We start from the raw sequence: 23,047 nt of genomic DNA on the forward strand, positions 1-23,047 counted from the left end.
AATGAAAGCCAGAGAGATGTGGGTTTTAAGGTAGAACTCCATTTAAAACAAAATGAGCTTTTAAAAGCCTGTCTTTTTCAGAGCTATATTTCAAGAAATCAAAAAATGAAAACCACACAGGACAAAAATAAATTTGTCTCAGCTTTTTTGGAAAAAAAACCCCAACTAATAAAAATATTCTTCATTTTTTTATTCAAACTACTAGCTAATAGGACTTAAAAGGATGAAATTTAAATTGTCAAGATCAAATGTATAAAAGGAATTCAAAACAATAAATAAAAGAAATGAGTAGAAATTATTTTACCCAATTATATGCCTACAACACTGATAACTTCAATTAAATGTATCCATATGGCATCTAGATGATGTAGTGGATAGAGCACTGGGCTTGGAATCAGGAAAACTTATATTCATGAGTTCAGTTCCTGCTTCATTCACTAGCTGTGTGACCCTGGGCAAGTCATTTAACTGTTTGCAGCAGTTTGTCATCTGTAAAATGAGCTAGAAAAGGAAATAGCAAACCACTCCAGTATCTTTGCCAAGAAAACCCAGATGGGGTAACAAAGAGTTAGACACCACAGAATTAGCAACAACAAACAAAAGCACACATATTTACAAAAATAAGAATTACCCAGATTAAGGGAACAAAATATAGAGAATTTGAATAACACATTGTCATAAAAAGAAAACTGAGTTAGGCATAAACATACTCTAAAAGAAAAGGAATAGCAGATTCTACCAAACATTTAAAGAATAATTACTCCCCAAAACTGTATAAATTATTTGGGAAAGTAGGTGAAGAAGGAGTTATGGTGCAGAAACCTAAACCAGGAAGAGCAAAAAGGGAGAAAGAAAACTATAGACCAATTTCCAAAATGAATATTGATGGAAAAGTTTTAAATAAAATGCTATCATGAGGATCATACATTATGACCCGGTGGGATTTCTACCAGTTTCCTGCAGGGCTGGTTCAGTTCTGAAAACTATCAGCATAACTGACCATATCAATAACAAAACCAACAGAAATCATGTGAATATCTCAATAGATTCAGAAAAAGCCTTTGGCAAAAATATAATACCCATTCCTATAAAAAAAAAAAGCCCACTAGAGATGCTTCAGTTGAAGGGGAAAAAAAAGCAATCCTGATCTTAGACGAAGTCAAAGCAAAAACAGACTTAATTAAAAGAGATAAAGCAGGAAACTACATCTTGCTAAAAGGTACCATAGACAAAGAAACATTCAAATTAGAAGAGCAAGGAATATCTGTCTGATTTACCTGTCAGATCTACGGGGAAGGGAAGAATTCATAACAAAACAAGAAACAGAGCATTATGAAATGTAGAATAAATAATTTTGATCATATTAAATTGAAAAGCTTTTGTACAAACAAAACCAGTGCAACCCAGATTAGAAGGAAAACAAAAAGTTAGGAAACAATACAGCAGGTATCTGATAAAGGTCTCATTTCTTAAATATATAGAAAACAGAGTCAAATTATGTGAATAGTATCAATTTCCCAATTGATAAATGGTCAAAAGGATATGAACAGTTTTCAAATGAAGAAATCAAAGATACTTGTAGACATATGAAAAAGTGCTCCAAATTGCTTTTGATTGTTGAAATGCAAATCAAAACAAATGAGAAATAACACCTTACACCAATCAGATGGACTAATATGACAAAATAGTTGGAAAGGATGTGTTCCATTTTCCATTGGAACAATGATGCACTGTAGGTGGAGGTGCAAACTGATGCAACCACTCTGAAGAGCAATTTGGAGCTTCCAAACTGTGCATAGCCTTCGATGTAGCAATATTACTACTAGGTCTGTTTCCCAAAGAAATCAAAAAAAGAAGAGGAGGGAGGACCTCTTTGTAGAAAAACCTTTATAGCAACTCTTTTTGTGGTGGCTAAGACTTGGAAATTGAGGGGATGTGCATCAACTGAGGAATGACCGAACCTGTTGTGGTATATGATTATGATGGAATATTATTATACTATAAGAAATGACAAGAAGGATGATTTCGGGAAAACCTGAAAAGACTTATATGAACTGATGCACAATTAAATGAACAGAACCAGGAGAGCATTATCCACAGTAACAGCAACACTGTATGATGAAGAATTGTGAATGTCTTAGCTGTTCTCAGCAATGCAGTGATCTAAGACAATCCCAGACACTAATGATGAGATGTCCGAAAGAACTGATATTGTTTGAATCCGACTGAGGCTTGCTTGCCATTTTTCAGTTTCTTTCACTGCTTTTCTTTTGAGTCTTCTTGTAAAAAGTGGCTAATATGGCAGTATTTTATGACTGCACATGTATAATGTATATCTCTTTAAGAGATGGAATGGAAGGATAGAATTTGGAATGCAAAACTTGCTTTTTTCAGTTAATATTTTTATTTTTTTCAATTATGTGTAAAGATAGTTTTCAACATTCATTTCTGTAAGATTTTGAGTTCCAAATTTTTCTCTTTCCTCTCTCTCCAAGACAGTAATCTGATGTAGACTATACATACACAATCGTGTTATAGGTATTTCCACATTAGTCATGTTGTGAAAGAAGCATCAGAACAGAAAAGTAAAACCATGAGAAAGGAAAAACAAAAAAAAGTGAAAATAGTACCCTTCGATCTGCATTCAGAATCCCCAGTTCTTTCTCCGTATGTCTAGAGTTTTCCATCACAAGTGTTTTGGAATTGTCTTGGATCATTGCATTTCTGAAAAGGGCTAAATGTGTTGTGGTCCATGGCTGAACAGTGTTGCTGTTACTGTATCCAGTGTTCTCCTGGTTCTGCTCACTTCACTCTGCATCAGTCCACGGAAGTCTTTCCAGGTTTTTCTGAAGTCTGCCTGCTCATCGCGTCTTACAGAACAAAAGTATTCTGTTACATTCCCGTACCCCAGCTGGTTGGGCCGTTCCCCAACGGAGGGGCATCCCCTCCATTTCCAGTTCTTGGCCACCACAAAAAGAGCTGCTCTAAGTATCTTTGTACGTGTAGGTGCTTTGCCCTTTTTTATGATCTCTTTGGGATGCAGACCTAGTAGCGGTATTGTTGGATCAAAAAACTTTGAGAAATACATTTTAGCAATTGTTTCAACGTATGTCATGGTGGACAAATAAAATATATTTTTTAAAAAATCGCTGGTTGGCCTCCCTTGCCCCAGTCTGTCCTCACTCACATCCATCTTCCATACATTTATCAGTGATGCTTCCAAAGTACAGGTCTGACTGTGTCACTTTCCCATTCAGTTCGGCCTTTTTAGAGGGCCCCTCCCCTCCTTTCCAGCTCCCTTACACCTCACTCTTGAGGAGGTGCTCTGTGATCCCACCGCGCTAGACTCCTCGGAGATCCCCGATTTATCCTCTGTGCTTAACTGTCTGGTCTTCTGTCCATCGGACTGTGCGCCCCGTGAGGGCAATTCTTTGTCTAGCATTTAGCCCAGGTCCTGGCAGACAGTAGGCGCTTAATAGAAGCTCCTCCATTGAATGTTAAATCTCTGGGGGTGGGGGGGGGGGGTAGGGGGGAAAGAAATTGTTTCACTTTGTTCTTTTAATGCGTGCACCTTGCACAGAGCCTGGAGCCCAGCAGTCACTGTGCCCGTTGAATGATTGTTCTGACAAGTGAGGGATGTACAACGGAAGGAGCATGGACTGGGAGTCCGCGGACCCAGGCGCGGCTGCCCCGGGCCAGAGGTGCAGCTGGCAGCCGGATTCCTCTAACTGGGTCTAATTGGATCGTGTTTAAAGGGCATCTTAGGTGACATTCAGAAAGGGAACCGCAGGCCCCGGGGCCGAAGGCTGACTCTGGACGGAAATCTTCGCCCTCCACCCGGCAGCCCGACTTCGAGCTCTCCAACTGGGCGCCAGAGGGTGCCCTAGGGCCCGGCCTGCCTGGCTGGCGTCCCGTCCCAGGAGTGGTCAGCAGTGTGGCGGCTGTTTGAAAGTGGCTGAGGCAGAAGCGGAGCCGGGGGCATGGCCGACGAGGCGGCAGCCCAGGCTCGCGGCGTGCGGGGCGGCCTTTCTTGCCTCTGCCCCGGGACGCCGGAGGCCCAGGGGCGACCCCACAGCCTCAGCGGGACGCGGGGTCGGGGGCGCTCCCCCATCACTTCCCGCTAAGCCGGACCGCAGCCTCGGAGTCGCCATCTTCACTGCCCCGTTAAGGTCCCTTCCCCCTCCCCTTTCCGAATTTCCCTTTTCCTCGAGGCTCGCGGCAGGAAGGTAGAGGGGGCGGGGGTGAGGCTCGCGGGGGTGGCCCGGGGCCCCCAGGCACGCCCAGCGGGGAGGCCGACGGGCGCAGCGAGAAGCCGGCGGGCGCGTGGAGTGCGGGAGTGCGGCGGGGGGAGGGGGCGAGGGCGGGAGGGCCGGTGGGCGCGCGGCCGCTGCCGCTTATTCCGGGTTCCTCCTTCTGGGGGAGAGCGCCTCTGTTAGCGCCGCTCGGTCTCCAGCCTAGGGAGGGGACTGCGGAAGGGAGGAGACTAGGAAGGGGGCAGTGCCGAGAGCCCCGGAGCCGCAGAGGAGCCGCCGCCGCTCAGCGGAGCGGAGGGGAGAGGGGAGCAGACAAAGGCGGACGCCCGCTCGGGAGCCGGTGAGTGGATGGGGGGGAGCCGGGGAGGGAGCGGGGCGCGCTGCCGGGCGCCCAGGGCCGCCCCCTCCCCCTTAGGAGTCAGTCGGGAGAGGTCACTTTCCAGAAAGCCTCGCCTCCAGCCCCAGCTCTGCTGCAGGAGCCGGCCCGGCCCTCCGCCGCTTGCACATCCCCAGCTGCAGGGAGACCTGGCCACGGGGGGACCGGCGAGCCGAGCCGGGCCGGGGGCAGCCGAGGGGAGCCGAGCCGGGCCGGGGGCAGCCGAGGGGAGCCACGCCGGGCCGGGCTGAGCTGAGCCGAGCGGGGCCGGGCTAGTTAGTTACCTCTTCCTCCCCCCCCCCCCCCCCCCCCCAAGACAGAAACTGACAAACCCCCGCCGAGCCCGGGAGCGAGCGCTCTTGTCAGGGCCGCAGCCTTCACCTCCAGCCCCCCGACGGGCCGGACCGGCGCCGCGGACCGACGCCGAGCGTTCCGCCCAGTTTTTCTATTCATTTTTAGAGGCTGATTCTCTTTCTCCGGCTCTTCTCTGGCTGCGCCTTCAAATGATCAGTTGAAAGTGCTTTAACACCTCTGTGCAGGGCTAGACCTCGAATGAAAACCAAGACAAAAATCCCCTTAACTTTTCAGACGTTTCAAAGTCAGCTCCACCAGCCATGTAAGTGTGGAATCAGCCTGCTCAGATTTCGCATTCCTGGAGCCTCTCGAGCCCTGCAGACTGACCTCGGCACCCGGGCGTCTGCTTTTGTGGGAGAGACGGGGATTGGACGTTAGCGAGAGGCAGAGGGTTACTCCCCCAGATATCCGGAACCGTAATGGAATTGGTGCTTGAACAACTTAACAGCAGGCTTTTTTTTCCCATCTGAAGCACCAGCGGCTTCTGGTTCCTTTTTTCTCATCTGCAGTGGGTAGGAAAAACATTTAAAAATGACTCATCCGTCCCAGTGGGTGACCCCAGGCAGTCATCATTTTATAGCAGCTAAAGGTTTTTATTAGGGTTGTTAGAAGTGAGATCAGCACACTCGGACAGGTTGAAGAACGTGCCTGCCGAGTTCAAGGACAAACGGATGTTTCCGTAGGTTTGCTGGCGCTGGGTGTGGTAGCTACCCTAAGGTAGCCCTGGAGGGCTGACTTCACTTGGGTGAAACCTTCTGGTTTATTTTTAGCTGCTACTTTGTTACTTGTGACCTGAAATGTATCAGCGAAACCCCTTTTACATATGAAGGCCAAGAAGCCAAACTTAATCCTGTCTGAATGAAGAGGAAGGCCTGCATATAACCGCCCCCTCTCTCCTGCCCCCCCCACACGCCTGTTACAGACACTGTCCTCTCTCCCTCCCACACCATAGACCAGAGAAGACTGGTGTTTGGTGTTTGGTGTTGCACCCAGCCTGAATGAAGACAGCCCAGATGTAGGCAAATAGTTGCTGAAATTTAAGCTGTAAGTCCCTGCCTTAGGTCAAGTCAAGGCAAGTCAAGAAGCATTTAAGTATATTCTTTATGTCGGGTATTCTGCTAAGTCTTGGTAATACAAGGAAAGGCAAAAAATAGTCTTTGTCCAAGGAGCTCAGATTCCAGTAAGGGAGACAACCTGCAAAAACTGTTTTATGAACAGAAACATATAGGGCAAAGTGGAGTGAATCTCCAAGGGAAAACACTAGTATTGAAAAAAGGTGATTTGAGCTGAGACTTGAAGGAAACCAGGGAAGACAGTAAGCAGAAGGTGAGAAGGGAGAACATTCTGGGCATAGGGACAGCCAGGGAAAAATGCATGGAGTGGAGAGATGGAGTGTCAAGAAATGAAATGTCATGTGTGGGGACCGGACTGCAAGGAGGCCAGTATTGCTGGATGTATGGATGGATGCAAGTGCAACAGTAATGTCTGGTGTTTCTTAAATAATCACTTCCTTGCCCCTTTTGTTAACTGAATGCGTTGGACACTAAAGAAAAGATATTTAATTTATGATCTTTGAAAGTGGGGAAATAACTTACCAATAAATATAAAACTAATTTTGCCGTGGCAAACATCAGTAGTTTAGAAATAAAATTATAAAGCAAAAAGTAAGGTGAATTTGTAAAAATCTTAATTAAGATTAAACTTTTTCACTAAAATTAATGTTATACAACAAAACCATATACCACTTTTTTCTGCTGTTATATAGGATTCACATGTATTAAAGCTCTTGGAGGTTTATCCTTTATGGGGAGAGATTCTAGACTTAGAATTGGTGGGAATAAAATAGAAGGTTTCTAGGTTACCTTATTTGATTTTCACCATGACTCTGAGTGGTAGATGGTATTATTATCCCCATTTTACAGATGACGAAACTTAGGTTGAGGTAAATGACAGGCAGTATTGGAACTCAGGTGTTCTTAACTCCCAAGTCCAGCACACTGTACTGTATCACCTCAGCTGCCTCTAAAGAATGCAGAAGAAACACTCTTTGACTTCACTTATTCCAATCCTCAGATTTTGCTGATAACCAACTGAGGCCCAAAGAATTTTATATGACTTTCCTAAGGTGGCAGAGCTTGCGGTAGAATCCAGTTCTCCTAATTTCCTGTGTGTGTGTATTCCACATATTTGATAAAGTCTGTGTGGTACCTACACATACATATATAGGGAAGTCATATAATGTTAGGGAAAAATGACTGGATTGGAAGAGAATATGGGTTCAAGTTCTGAGTATCCTAGTTACTACCTGTATTTTCTTGGGTAGAATAAGCATATCAGTTACTAGGTGCCTGGTACTGTGCTAAGTGCTTCAACAAACTGTCTCATTTGAGCATTTAACTTCCTCAGACGTCACTTTCTTCATCTGTAAAATGGGGGTGATAACAATATCTACCACACATGGTGGTGGTGAGGATCAGATGAGATTATATCATTCCCACCGATTGCAAGTCTGGGATCTCTCCCCACTTAGATAAGCAGCAGGAGTTTTAACATCCCTTCCAGCTCAAACTTTATGATTTATTCCCTGTGGGTCCTTCCCACTCCAAGTTTGTGATGCTTCTGTGTTTAAATCCTATGATGTTAAATTTCAGGTGTATGATACACCTGAAAGTGTACTTGAATGATTTATATGTGAATAAGTTATATAGGGTGGGGATTGAGGCTCTTAAGCATATTTTGATGGGTTTTTGTTTGTTTGCTTTTTGTGATGGTGACCTGTGATTTTATCTGTATAGGGAACACTGGTGGGGGAACTTTTTTCACTCTTTCAGATAGGTAGCTACTCTGTAACTCACTTGGGGAAGTGAGTGTTTAAGTGACATTACCCAGTTGAATGTGTCAGAGGCGGTATGTGAACCCAGGCTTTCCCCACTCTAAGGCTGGGTCCACCTTATCCCACTACTCCTCACCTTAATATGTCAATTTAAAAATATTTCTTTACATTTCATGATGAGGAAGAGGAATTACTGTAGTAGTCTTAATTTTCCTGGAGAAAGAAGTGAGAAGCTCTTTAGTCCAATATATTTATTCAAGAGTTTTCTTGCTTTTGGCCTTGTTTCTGATTTTGCAAAAACAGTAGCATTTTCTATTTACAAAAATTCTCCCTAGAAGAAGCAGTGTATTCCTTTGCTCTATTTGCCCAGTATGGAGTACCTTTTCAAAAAATTATCATTCTAACTTTTCATCTGTCTACTACAAATTAATTTTGAATAGTGCTGAAAATATAAGGGTCATTAGGGATAATTTGCTACCCATATCCAGACTTTGTTGCCAATACTATAAGTACCTACTGTAAGAGTGATTTAAAATAAATATGGAAGAGATTTATGTTATTTCATTGACAAATCCTTGACAAAAAACTGCATTATCTATTTCATTGTGCTATATAGAGAAGTCATATAATGTTAGGGAAAAATGACTGGATTTGAATTCTGCATTTATTAGCTGGTATTTTTAGGAAGCTGATGATGTCCTATCAGTTATACACCTCTGTCCTTTCAGTCATCTTCTTTACGTCATATGGATATGCCATTGCTGTTAATAAAATGTCCGAAAAATTCATAGCATTTTTTTACAGTTCAGATTTTTATGGGGATATACTCTTTATACCTAAATTTAAAAAAAAAAAGAATTAAAATTTTAAAAACACCAGTGCATTTCATACATTGTTAAGAATATTGTATACATTTTAACAGACCTTGCAAGTGACAGAATTCTTTGCTGATATTGTGCACATGTACTTTCATCGAAGAATCTGTATTTCCACACAGAAATCCTTCTGAGTCTGCCGTAGCCTTGTAACTCTGGACAAACCATCTAATGTCTTTGTACCTCAGTTTCCTCATCTGTAAAATGAGGAAGTTAGATTTCAGGAAGGTCACTTCCTGTTTTAAATTCTCAGATTTTCTAATCTTTGATTGGTCATAGGATCTATAGGATTATAGGATCATAGACCTGAAAGGATCTTAGCAATCATTTAGCCAAACATCATCCCCTTTTAGAAGAGGAATTACCTAACTCACACAGGTAGTAAAGAGAGCTGGTATTCAGCCTTAGGTCTCACTATTCCATTTGTAACATCCTTTCCAAAGCAGCAGATCTCCAGCCAGTTGGGACATATTTGTAGAGAGCTCAGAAACACAGGGCACACATAACTATTTATTTCATCAGTCCTTGGTGGCATAGCAATGATGGCGATGATGATCCACTGGCATGGTGAAAAGAGTGCTTGGGTAGAAACTGGTGAAGAGGGGTGAGGTCTTCTCTGTACCCTCTTCCCACTCCCACTCCCTCCCTCTAGCCATTTCCAGTGAGGAGACCTCCAGGATGTCATAGTCCAAATCCAGAGTCTCTGAATCTAAGAAATATGTTAAGCCAGGCCTGCACAATCTGCAGCTCAGCAAAGTGTTTCAGGTGGCTCACGAAAAATGTAGAGGATGTTGTGTGGGCAGGATGTTGTGCAGGCCTGCTTTAAGCAGTCAGAAAGAAAGAGTTCAAATATCAAAGAACTACAGTTAAGACAGCATAAAACTAAGCTGCAAGTCTTCGTAGAAAAGAAAATCTTGTGAGACAGTATTCTAAAAGACAAAAGATAAAGGTTTACAACCAAGAATAATTTATCCTGCAAAAAATGAATGTAATCCTTTGGGCAACTCCTAAAGTCATTATTTGTAGCTGGAAGGGACCTTAGAAGCCACTATTTATTCTCACTTCATTTTGTAGTTGAAGAAACTGAGATCAGGAGAAATTAAAGTGACATTAGATCCCCAGGTCCTTTAACTTCAAAACCCTTGACACTGTGCTTGTTACCACCCAAAGAAGTTATCCACATAAAAACTGATCTTTAATAGAAGAGAGGGCCTTCAAACCTTACTGCTTGAAAGACTGGAGCTGAATAGAAACTTTGAAATCTGAGTATAGAAGTTAAAACTACAAAGCAGAATTCATATGAACCATTGGAAAAGGCTAGATGCTAAGTGATTATAGTCTAATGGCAGTGAGGAGAGAGAGAAGTATCCCTTCAGAATTCCATTTTCTCCAAAGGTCACATCTGGAATTAAGTAGCATACTAAAATTGGAACTAGGTGTGATTTAGTTTTGTTTTATTGGTTTTAAGAGAGGAAGGGAAAAAGGAGGGGAAAATGGAAATAGTAGAAGAGAGGTGAGAAAGAAGGTGGAGGAACTTACTATTTCACATATTGAAGAGTACGAGAAAACTACCAACATGGAAGAAGCTACCACCATCTCCTTATCATTCATCTCCTTAGCATTGTCCTGGACTGTTTATTTCCCCTCATCCCTCGTCGCCACACAGTCATAAATCTTGTGGAGTCTGGTTTCAAAATATCTCTCCTATCTGACCCTCTCTGTCTTCTCACCCAGCCGCCACTTAGTGGAGGGCTTAGATTATGGAAAACGCCTTCTCATTGGTCTCACCACTTCATATTTCTCTTTAGCCAGCTGTATTTACACCATCTTTACATAGATAAGCTCCTTAAGCACAGATCTGACCATGTGGCTCCCCTACTCAGTCAGCTCCAGTGACTCCCTATTACTTATGGTATCAAATATAAAATTCTTTGTTTAGGTTGTAAAGCCTTTCACAGGGCAGCTAGGTGGTGCAGTGGATAGAGCACCAGTGCAGGAGTCAAGAGGACCTGAGTTCAAATCTCACCTCAGACACTTGACACTCACTAGCTATGTGACCTTGGGCAAGTCACTTAACCCCAATTGCCTCATCCTGGGTCATCTCCAGTCACCCTGATGAATGTCTGGTCACCGGATCCAGATGGCTGTGGAGGAGAAGTGAGGCTGGTGACCTGCACAGCCCTCCCTCACTCCAAACAAAGTCAAGTGCAAGTCATGTCATCATTTCTCTGATGGCATGGTCTTCTTTGGCAACGAAGGACAAGCACGCAAAAGCCTTTCACAGATCTGGACCCAAACCATTTTCCGCTCCCCATCAAACCTCCCCCACCCTTCCCCACTGCCGCCACAATATAGCCAAAATGGCCTGCAGTCAGCTCCTTACACACAGTCCTGCATCCCCTTCTCTGTGTCTTTTCAACTCTCTCTTTGCTCCCATATCACTTTTTTTCAAGATGTACCATATTTTTCGTGAAACCTTTTTTGATCCTTTCACTTCTAGTCTTTCTCCCAAACTATTTTCATAGGTAAATATTTTGTATTTATTTCCTTTGTTATTATTATTCAATATATACTTGTTGTCTCTTAGAATTTTAGGGCCAAGTGAATAGGTATTTTTTCACTTGTTATGTTTATATTCCCAGTTTCTAGTATAATTCCTAGTACATAGTAGGGGTGTAACAAATTCTTCTTGACTGATTGAAGCTTAATTATAAATGTAAATGGGATTAACTTACCCATAAAATGGAAGAAGATAGAAAAAAATGGATTAAAAAGTAGACTCTAATCATGTGTTGTTTACTTAAAACCCACATTCACACAGTTGAAAATGAGATGGTGAATGTATTGTGCTTCAGGCAAACTCTTAGAAGTCGGGGGTAATTTTTATGATCTTAGGCAGGATGAGAGTAAAAGTACATCAAATTTAAGTAGAGAGAATATTATGCTTAATGGCATGATAAGTAATGAAATAGTATCACTAACAATATTTATATGAAGGAGAATAGAATCTAAATATTAAAAGGAAAAATTATTTGAAATTATAGAGAGAAATACCAAATTTTTAATAGTTGGGGACTTCAATATATCCTTTTGAGACCTAGCCAAATCTAATGGAAAAATACACAAAAAAGAAGATAAACTCCTGAACAAGACTTTGGAAAAGTTAGATATAACAGATTTTGGCAGTTTCAAAATGGGAATTAAAAAGATATGCATATTCCTTAGCTATGCATGCATGGCATCTCTAAAAAATTCCTCTCTTGTGGGGTATAACCTCAGTAACATATGCTGGAAAGCAGAAATATGAAATCATCCTTTACTGACCACAACATAATAAAAACATAATAAAACAGCTGCTCTGAGTTAAAATTGTGGCCCACTTTCTAGTTGGGTGGTCTCTGGTAAGTCATCTCACCTACAAAATGAAGGGGTTGAGTTCCCTTCTAGCTCTCAATTTATGATAACCAGTAAAAGACCTATGAAGAAAAGCAGTCAGACTTAGAGACTAAATTATTTAGTCTAAAATTGTTATTTTATATTTCATTTTATCAATAAAATTTACCAATTTTATTGATAAAATATTTTATCTTAAAATTATTTACTCTAAAATCGGTAGGTCAAAGATAAAATCATAGAAAATGTAAAGAAAATGAGACAACATATTAATAATAGTAGTTAACATTTATGCAGTTCCTTAAGGTTTGCAAAGTATTTTAATTCTGCTAACTCCACTGATTCTCACAATCATCCTGTGTGTTAAGTGCTGTTATAATCCGCATTTGACAGAGACAGAGACAGAGAGGCTAAGTGACTTGTTCAGTGTCACAAACTAGTGTGGCAGATGTTTATCTGAAGCAGTATTTGAACTCAGGTCTTTCTCACTCTAAGTCCTGGGTTATAACCATCGTCCACCTAGCCGCCTTTTAAAAACTTTTTTGGATTCAGCCAGAACCGTTCCTAGGGGAAATTTTTAGTCAATAAAAAAGTCCCAATCAACTTTCTTTTTTTTAAAAAGAGAAGGCAAGCAATATATCAATTATACATGTGAGGTTATGCAAAACATAATTTCTTATTAGCTGTGTTGCAAAAAAAAAAAAAAAAAAACAAACACACACACAAAGCAAGAAGAGTGAGAAAAATATGCTTCAGTCTGCCCTCACTTCATCAGTTCTCTGTCTAGAGGAGCTAAGTCTTTCACGTGAAGGAGTGCGGACTTGAAAGACAAACTGTTGCTAAAGTTGCTGAGCCAATGAGCAGTTAAAAACCATTGGGTTTTAGTAACATGTTTGATGGATAAAGAAAACTAGTATGAAACACCTTAATTTGGTTCAGTTTAAACGAAAGGATCATTGAAAGAGCACGGGGTTTATAGGCAATGATGCTGGTTTAAAACCCTGGCCCTGCCACATATTACTCATATGACCTTAGGCCTCAGTTTCTATATTTGCAGAAGGAGATTAGACGAAAGTTGGCCCCTAAGGTCCTTCTACTTCAGTTTGGGATCAAGCCAAAATACCAATTTATATTTTAAAACTGAATACTGAACTGCATTAAAGTGTTTTCAATCCAAATCTCTTGCTTTTTTGGGTTTAGCAGGAATGAACCTAACCAGTATTTGTTTTTAAAATTTATTTATTTGTGGCCCAAGCTGATATTGAAGATTTCTCTCCATCCCTCTCCTTCTGTCTTATAAGCTTTGAGGGTACCATAGAACTGCCTCTCCCAATCTGGTTTCATGGATCAAAAGTCACTCTAAGCTTCTTGAGAGATCTAATACCCTCTCTCAAGCTTCGATATCATAGGGTAGAAATGTTATAAAATAAATTTTTTCTTTTATGTGAAATATAGCTATCTAAGGTCAGAACTATTGGAAATAAATTCAATGTATCTACATCATTGGGATTTATATTACATAGGATTCTAGTAATTAAAAATTTCTAACTTCTTTCAGAGCATAGCTCAAGTGCTACCTCCTTGAGAGGGTCTTTCTGGCCATCCCCAGTTGTTCCTCTGTGTCCTGCCCATCTTTTGTGCCTCTGCTTTGTGTTGATTTTGTGTAGATGATGCATTTACTTTTCACTCAGTATGTCGTATCCTTTCAGTAAAATGCTAAGTCCCTTGAAAATTGGTTTTGTCTCACTTTTCTTTTTGTATTCTTAGCCCTTGGTCCAGTGTTTATTATGACTGAAATGACTGAACAACAAACAGCTATGTTTTGTTTGACAGCTAGGTGATCCAGTAGATAGAGTGCTGGTCCTTGAGTCAGGAAAACTCCTCCTCCTGAGTTCAAATGTGGCCTCAGGTTCTGGGTGACCCTGGGAAAGTCACTTATCCACTGTTTGCCTCCGTTTCCTCATATGTAAAATGAGCTAGAGAAGGAAATGGCAAGCCATTCTATTATCTTCACCAAGAAAACCCCAAACAGTGTCACCAGGAGTCAGAACTGAAAAAACGATTAAACAACAGGCACGTAAGAAAAAACTTGATGATTGATTGGTCCTCTTATCTCAAATTCCTCCTCCACTTCAGTATACCTCCTTTTCCTAAAGCACAGTTTGTCCACATCATGCCCCACAATACCCTGTTCTTTCAGTCATGTGTTTTGCCTTTTTGCTATACCCATAGGGGAAAAACTATAAAACTATGTTCTGTTGCCCAATGGGCCAGAAAGGGGAGAGACCTTAGTTGGAAGAAGCAAAGGGAGAAATCTCTAGGATCAATGGAAGAATAGAAAAGAAACGGTGAGGAGTCATCTGGGACTGACAAGTGTTGCCTTGGTGTTGTTATATCAGCAAAACTTCCTGATCAACACAAGTGGCAAAGATCCACCTCCACTGACAACTGGTGTGATGTGCTCCTTGCTTTGCACTGGGGAACTCTGAAGGAGTTTTCCCATCATAATTCAGGGTAACTGGGCTCTGTAGTACAGTAGCATACTTAAGGTGTGAATCGTCTGGTTAGTTTGATTCAATACTAAAGCTCCAGATAGGACTGCTAGAGCTATAACCACCATTGCTTTCTCTCTGTGTTTATAAAGAAAGTCCTTTCGGATTTAGAAATAATTGATTTTAAAATGCACTTGTAAATTTTAAAGACTGTCTACTGGCATGTTTTTTCCTCTACTTTTAAATTTAGAAGCCCTTGAACATATAGAAGGTGTTTACATTTCTTTTTTGTTTTGTTGGTGTTTTCTCTCTTTTTTATGTCACCATTCTGATTTCCCAGTGACATTTTCCACTCTACCCTGAAATAGTACCCTCTCTTATAGTCAAGCAAAACATGACAGTGTCTGAAAATGCATGCCTCATCTACAGCTTACCACCTCATACATTCCCAGAGTATGGGGGCATACTTAACTTCTGAAGTCTACAAAGGTATTTTAAAATGTTAAATGTTTAAACGTTTTAATGTGTTTAGGACAGTATCTTAAGGAAATTAAACTATTTCCATATAGAAATTCTCTGAAGTTTATCATTTGAGTTGTTTAGGCATTGCATTGAAATCCAAGATATCCAAGTTGTTTAGTACTGAAATAGAGACCAAGATAAGTGTTAATAAAAATTATTTCCTAAAATGGCCTTATTTCAGATTGGTTGATAGACATACTTTTTTTAACTAAGGTATTTGGCTTTTAAGTACACTAGAATATATTCAGTGGATATACTTTTTTTTAATCCTTTATAGCTTCATTCCTTCCAAATAGTATGAATTTATTTTTCACACTATAGTGATAGGGCATAGATAGACCACTGAGCTCACTGGTATAGGGAGCTCCTGGTAAAGAATTTATGCTACCATGGTAAGTTGGCATTTTCCTTGTAACTTGCCATATAAGAGAGCTGCTTAAAGCATGTCTTGGCAAGACTTGAATCCAAGCCTTGTCTCTGGGGCTAGGATACCATTCATGTCTTTGATTTCCTTCTGTAATAAGCTTTATTTTTTTTAATTCTTTTTTTGTGTGTGTACCTAGGACTATTTCCTTTGTCTTTGTTCACTTTCAGGTATGGCCTAGCCATGATACAACGTGGTCAGTGCTAGTACTCTTTAATAATTTTCTTGTGTATTATTTGAAGTTACTTTCCAGAATAGTTGCCTACATTCACAGGTCCACCAACAACAAATACATCAGTGCCCTCCTTTTCCCACATTCCCCGCCCACAGTTATTATTTTCCTTTGTTGTCATCGTTGCCACTCTGAAGAATGTAAAGTGAAACCTCAGAACTGCTTAATTTGTGTTCCTCTAAGTAGTAGTAATTGGAAGCACTTTTACATATGGCTCTAGATACCTTGACAAATTATATCCTTAGACCATTTATCAATGGAAGAAATGACTCCTATCTTTATAAATTTGAATAAATTCCTTGTATATTTTGGAAATGAGACCTTTGTCAGAGAAACTTGTTGCAAACAATGTTCTTATCAGTTAATTTTTTCCCCCTTTTAATCTTCACTTTATTGGATTTGTTTCTGCAGAAACCTTCCAATTTTACGGATTCAAAATGAATATATTTTATCTTCTGTCATCCTTACTGCACCTTGTTTAAACTTTTCTCCAGTCCATAATTCTTTTAAGTAATTTTTCCCCCTAGTATCTCATCTTTGAGATTACTTTTGTATAAGGTGGAATTGAGGTCTTTGTGTTTCTCTAATATTAAGAACTTGATCCATTTGCTTCCTTATGCTGTGGCTGTCTGCCCCACCAATGACATCTTCCTTATTCATTCTTAAGCTCTCTTTCCTTTTATTGGCTTGTTAATCTACAAAAAGATTTTGGGGATTGTTAGTTTACTGATAATGAGATGGGAAACAACATTTCATTGAAAGAAAAAAGTGTTAAAACTGTCTAATATTGAAATAGAGAAAGATCAGTGTCAAAGAGAATCCTTCCCTGAAATGGCCTCACATGTAAAATTATGATGGTCGGATTCGTGTTCTTTGATTGGTTTCTTTTGTATTGATTTTTACTTCTTTTCTCTGTGAAGTCAACATTTTTTCCTGGTGATCACTTTTATCTATATGACTCCATTACGGATTCTTCCCCAAAGGCTTTCCTACTCCCCCACTTAACTTTCATTTTATGTTCTTTGAATTTACTAAAATGATTCATTTCCAATTGAAAAGAATTTAATGCCTTCTTTTGGGTCTGTGCCCACTCAATTAAAGAGTGGTTTGGAAATCTTTCTTTTTTCTTTCCCTTCTCTCTGAGTAACCTTCATTTTGTCACATGCTTTTCTAAGAAGTTTTCATTTGCCTTGTCCTCTTTATTTCTCTTCATGACCTACACATATGTTGCTCTTATTCTTTATGTCTCATGAGGGTAGAACCATCTTCACACTTAAACATATAAATCCATGAAGGAAGCAGCATTGCTTCCTGTCAGTGACTCTGACTCCCAAGTCATAAGACCAAGGCCAATATCCTGCCCTTTTCACTGCTGAAGCCAGGTCATCCTATCTGTGATTTGGTGTTCTTGGTCAGGGGGTGGGAAACCTGTGGCCTCAAGGCCAACTTGTGGTCCTCTAGGTCCTCAAGTGTGGCCCTTTGATGGTGAAGTTTGGATTCAGTCAAAGGGTCACACTTGAGGACCTAGAGGACCACATGTTGGCCTTGAGGCCACAGGTTCCCCACCCCTGTTCTAGGGTGTTGGTCATTCTCTCCCGAAATGGGGTGTAGCTGTAGAAGATATATGCCTTTCTCTAACAAGATGGTCTCCACATGGCAAATTCTCACCCGATGAAATCCATTAAAAGGTCTTGGTATCTTTCCATAGATATGCATCTCTTCCCTCTTAGTAATGATCCCCCTCCATCCCAATTTCTCTGCACCATTGCTTTTTATCATACTCTTCCACAGCCCCTTCTGTTGTTGAGAGACCAAAGAAATTACTCTGTGGTTCAGACGTGGACTAGCTCACTTTTGTCTGACTCCCCACAACCCCATTCCCATGACTCTCCACTGTCTTAACACCCCCACAAAAGATTAATTTGTAGGGAATCACAGGATTTAGTCTATGGAATATTATTGTAGGTGAGTCCAAATCCTTCATTTTACAGATCAGAAAACTAAGACCCAGAGAGGTTGAGTGATTTGCCCAAGGACACAAAGCTGTATCTGAAGTGAGATTTGCACCCATTATACAGTCTTTCTTTTTCCTCCCTTTCTCCTGATTCTTTTTAATTAACTTTAAATCTTTAGTCCCTCAGGACCTTTTTGTTCATTGATTTCTGTATTCAAACTTCTGACCATCTGTCAGGTCAGTTCTCTTTTTTTTAAACATAAGAGAATGATTAAGCAGTAACATAACGTTACTGCTTAGTCATTTCTTGCTCACTATACTTATTTATCTTCGTTGTCTTTCTGTCATTTGGAAATATTTTAAAGTAGAAAATCTCTTTTTAAAAGAGAATGTCACAAGTGCCCTCCTGTTGAAATTGCATCTTTTTCATACATGATTATGAGACCTAGTTTGCAGTGTATGTTGTTTTGAGTTGTAGTTGCAATATACTATTATTTATATAATATATATGTAATATACTATTATTTTTTTCCCTCTGAATTTTCTTGACTGTACAGTAATACCTGACTGCTTATAAAAATTACTTGTTGAAATTGTGAAACTTAACCGCTACGTGTTTGGGAGTTCAAAAATATCCTCTTTCCGAGCGACAATAGCAATTCTGGGCGTTGCTCTTGTATTTTTATTTTCAATATGATATTCAGTTTTTTTATTTGGCAGGTTTGTCGCTGATGCTTAAGTTATCTTTGCACATCCTGTCTTCAAGGTCAGTGACTTCGGCTTATGCAGAATTCGTGTCATTTCTATGTGGCTTTTTGTTTCTCTTTTGCAAATCCTTCCACTTCTGTATTTTTGTTTCAAATCTTCCATTTCTTCCTTGTCTGAGCCTCTACTTCTTAAGAGAGAATATTTATCGTGTCTTCTAAATAGTGTCGTTCCACTTTTATTTGGAGAGTTTTTAGTTTTCCACCTAATTTCACTCTGAGTGTTTTTATGATAATTGTGCTTCTCTCTTGAATCATTCTACAATTTCTTACTGCTGTTCTGTGATCCCTGGAGAATCTGTAGAATTCTCTTTTTTTATCAGGAAATTTTGTTTCCTTTTAATTCTGCGTGACACAGTGTCTTGGCCACGTTTTTCAGTTTTCTTCTCATTCTTCCTTTTGTCTTTAGGATTCCCTCTGTTGGTTTATTTTTACTTAGGCTCTCTGCCCTTTCTTTTAGTTTTTCTCTTATAATTCCAGTCACTTGAATGATACAGAGATCCTTGAGACTGGGTAGCCTGGGCGAGTCACTGAACACTCTGCTTCCATTTTCTCTGTAATAACCTCTATCTTGTGGGGTTGTTGTGAGGATCAAGTGAGACAATCATTATGGAGTGCTTAGCACAGTCCCTGGCACAGTGGAAGCTCTATTTAAATATTTGTTGTGGGTACTCTCAGCCTCCTCCTTTGGCATTTTGGAAGACAGAGTTGGCTACCTCTGGGTTTCTACTCTGCTTTTCCTCAGGCAGGAAGCTCTTGGTTTTTAAGCATTAGGCTGTGCTCTGCCTGCATCTTCTTCTCTCCTTCCTTTTCTCTTTCCGTTGTGTGACTGGATAGAATTAGTCTTGGTTTTTGCGGCATTTGGTATGGGGGCAGGAGGAATGTTTCATTCTGTCATTGCCATGGGAAGACCAGGAGAGGCCCCTTATGGCTTCACACTGAAGCCATAGTCTGGGAGTTTACTGTGTTTGCTTCTCCCAGCCTGGGAAATGGGTTGGGGAGTTAAGTTAGTGGGAATGTTAAATATTTAAATCTTTTAATGTTGTGTCATGAGGTTTTTGTAATCTTATGCTGAGCTACAATGCTGAATTCTAATGATAATGACCCTACTGTCTAATAAAAAAGATCAGCTCAGAGATACTCTTCGGCTGTACTTGAAATGGTTATGTCTTCTTTATACTCCTAATGTCCAACTTGTGCTACTCATATAAGCGTAATATGAAAAGGGAGTACCGCCCTATGTAATTATTGTGGTCCATTCATACAACTCAAGTGATGGGCAAGATGGTGGAGTAGTTTTGTTCTTAGCAGACTTTTCCAGTGCCGCAAACAACCCTAAACAAGGGATTAAGGGGTTAGATACTGTAACTAAAGCTGGATCCACAAGATAAGAAGACTACACATTTACAGTTCTAGGAGACTAGAAGAATGATAGTGTCCTTGACAGATATAGGGAAGTTCAAAAGAAGGAAAGGTTTTGGGGACATGTTGTAATTCTCACATGTCTCTAGGACATGAGGTTTGAAGTGTTCAGTAAATAGGCTATTGGTGATGTGGGACTTCAGTTTCCTATCCAGTCTAGCTCTAACTCAGAAGAGGGACTAAGTTAAGTAAAACTAGTGGTAATTATTGACATCCTCCACAGAGAATGTAGAAAGCAAAGAGTAAAGAGCCCAAGATAGAATCTCGGGGTATATCTATACTCCATGGGTATTATATATGTATGAAAATATAATTATTATAGTTATAATGAAAACTAGGAGGAAATAGTATATAGGAAGAAAGGGTGGTCAGTGGTGTCAGAGTTTGCAAAGAAGTCACAAAAAGACCACTGGATCTGTAAATTAAGAGATTTAACCAATTAGAGTATAACTGTTAGACCATTTGGTGAAAGCAGTTTAGTAGAAGGTCTCTATATTCTTTTAGTGACCTCATCAGCTCCATGGATTTAATTTAATCCAGACCAAGTTTCTCCTCTGAGTTACTACCTTATTAACTGACTCTGATTTTTCAAAAAATGACCTGGAGATATTTGAAATTCAACATATCCCCAAAAGAACTCATTATTTTTTCTCTAGGCCCTCCTCTCCACTGAGTTTCCCTTTTTTCTGGCAAAGGTATCACTATTCTTACAGTTCCTGAATTGTAAAGAAATGAGGAATGAGTGAAAACAACTGTAGATAGGCTTTGGCTAAGAAAGGAAGATGAGATATAATATAGGATGATAGTCTGGGGAAATTTTAGGGTCTAATGGACAATTTTTTAGAATAGAGAAATGCTTTCAGTGGAAAGCAACAGGAAAGCGAGTAGTAAAAAGGAAGATACTGAATGTGTATGTGTGTGTGTGTGTGTGTGTGTGTGTGTGTGTGTGTGAGAGAAAGAGAGAGAGAGAGAGAGAGAGAGAGAGAGAGAGAGAGAGAGAGAGAGAGAGAGAGAGAGAGAGAGAACAATTGAGAGCCATTCTGCTGAAGAAGATGGGAAGGGATTGAATTAAGAGCACACATGGGAGTATTGTCCTTGGCAAGAAGGACCACTTTATTGCCAGTGTGAACTGGACCAGAGAACAGTAAAAAGATGGCATTAAAGGGACTTGAGATGAAGAATAGAGAAGAGGAGTTCATGGTGAATGCCTCATTTTTTTCAGGAAAGTATTAGACAAGGCCTTCAGCTGAGAGTGTGAGTAAAGAGGAAACTGTAGGAGTATAGAAGAGAAGGTTTAGAACAGCTTCTGTGGGAAGGAGGATAAATAATACGTAAGGAGGATTGAAAGACTTGCTCTGATGCAGTAGAAGAATCAGGTAATGTTTTATAGTGTGATTTGCTATACAGATGAGTGCCACCCTTAATCTGCGTCCTGAGCTCCAGTCCCATATTAAAACAGCCTGTTGGACATTTCTAATTATATATCTTTAGGCAGCTCAAATTAGTATTTCCAAAAGAGAAGTTACTCATCTTTTACTGAAGACCCACACAACTTCTAAACTTTCCAGTTACTGTCAACCAAACCACCATCTTTCAAGGGTACCTGTATTCCCAACCTTAGTGTCATCTTCAGTTATTTCAGTCTCTGTCACCCCATATATTTGGTCATTTGCCATATCTTGTAATTTCTACATTAACATCTTCTCCATCTGTCCACTTCTCTCTACCATGTAACTATCTCCCTAATCTATACCCTAATCTATCTTGCTTAGAAAATTCAGTAGCCTTCCAATTGACCTTACTCCTTCAAATCTCTTCCCCTCTCCAGTCCTTCCAAACAGCTGCAAACTGGTCTACTCAGTAAACTGTATTAAATACAGATTTCTCTGCTTATTATGTAAAGCCCTTCACAACTTGGTACCAACTTACCTTTCCAAAATTAATTCCCTTCTATAAGTCAGGTAGGTATCCCAGTGGAAAGGTCAAGAACCCAGCATTAAGAAGACATGAGTTCTAATTTGTCCTGAGATACCAGCTGTGTGACCATGGCCAAGTCATTTAACCCTACTTGCCTCAGTTTCCTCATCTGTAAAATGAGCTAGAGAAAGAAATGGTAAACCACTCCAGTATCTTTGCCAAAAAAACCCCAAATGGGGTCATGAAGAGTTAGGCACAACTGAAAAACAACTGAACAACAATGCTTCTGCCTTGTACAGTTAATCAGTCACTTAAAAAGCATTTTTAAGTGCATGCTTTATGCCCAGGCAATGGGCTAAATACTGGGTATACAAAGAAAAGACAGAAACAGTCCTTGTTCTCAGGAGCTTCCATTCTAGTGGGGGTCGTTCATTTGTTCAGTCATCTCCAAGTATTTGTGATCCCATTAACCACAGCACACCAGACCCTTCTATCCTCCACTGTCTCCCCAAGTCTGTAGAAGCTCATGTTCATTGCTTCCATCACATCATCTGCCATATCATTCTCCTTTTGCCTTCAGTCTTTCCCAACATCAGAGTCTTTTCCAATGAATCCAGTCTTCTCATGTGACCAAAGTATTCAAGTTCAGCTTTAGTATTTGACCTTCAAATGAGTAGTCTGAATTAAATTCTTTAATTATTGACTGATTTGATCTCCTTGCTTTCCAAGTGACTCTCAAAAATCTTCACTAACATCACAATTTGAAAACATTAATTCTGCAGTGCTCTGCTTTCCTTATGGTCTAATTCTCAGAACCATGCTTTACTGCTGGAAAAACCACAGCTTTGACTCTGTGGACTTTTGGCAGCCAGGTGATGTTCTTGCTTTTTATTATGCTGTCCAGATTTGCCATAACTTTCCTGCCAAGGATCAAGCATCTTTTAATTTCATGTTTGCAGTCACTATCTTTTAGCCCAAGAATATAAAATCTGATATGGCTTCCATTTCTTCTCCCTCTGTTGGCCAGGAAGTGATGGGATTAGTTGCCAAGATCTTAGTTTTTTTTAATACTAAGCTTCAAGCTAGTTTTTATACTCTCCTCTTTCACTCTCATCAAGAGGCTTCTTAATTTTTTTCACTTTCTGTCATCAGGGTGCAATCATCTACGTATCTGAAGTTGTTAATATTTCTTCTAGCAGCCTTAATTTCAGCTTTTGTTTTGTCCAGCCTGGCGTT

At 40.2% G+C, this 23,047-nt stretch overlaps 1 protein-coding gene across 8 annotated transcripts in view; it reads left to right on the top strand.

The window, feature by feature from the left end:
* Nucleotides 1–23,047, top strand: part of CDC42SE2 (CDC42 small effector 2) — a 166,471-nt gene that overhangs the window by 42,683 nt on the left and 100,741 nt on the right. Inside the window, exon 1 of one of the 8 annotated variants that reach the window (XM_072597333.1) lies at nucleotides 4,087–4,169. The exons of 5 other annotated variants lie outside the window; for them this stretch is intronic. The gene's annotated coding sequence lies outside the window, so the exon portion shown is untranslated. Of the gene's footprint in view, nucleotides 1–4,086; nucleotides 4,170–4,311; nucleotides 4,594–23,047 lie in introns of those variants that run through there. 2 more of the 8 variants (XM_072597331.1, XM_072597334.1) reach the window with 2 other exon arrangements.

Source organism: Notamacropus eugenii, chromosome 3, assembly GCF_028372415.1.
Source record: "Notamacropus eugenii isolate mMacEug1 chromosome 3, mMacEug1.pri_v2, whole genome shotgun sequence".
NCBI lineage: Eukaryota > Metazoa > Chordata > Mammalia > Diprotodontia > Macropodidae > Notamacropus > Notamacropus eugenii.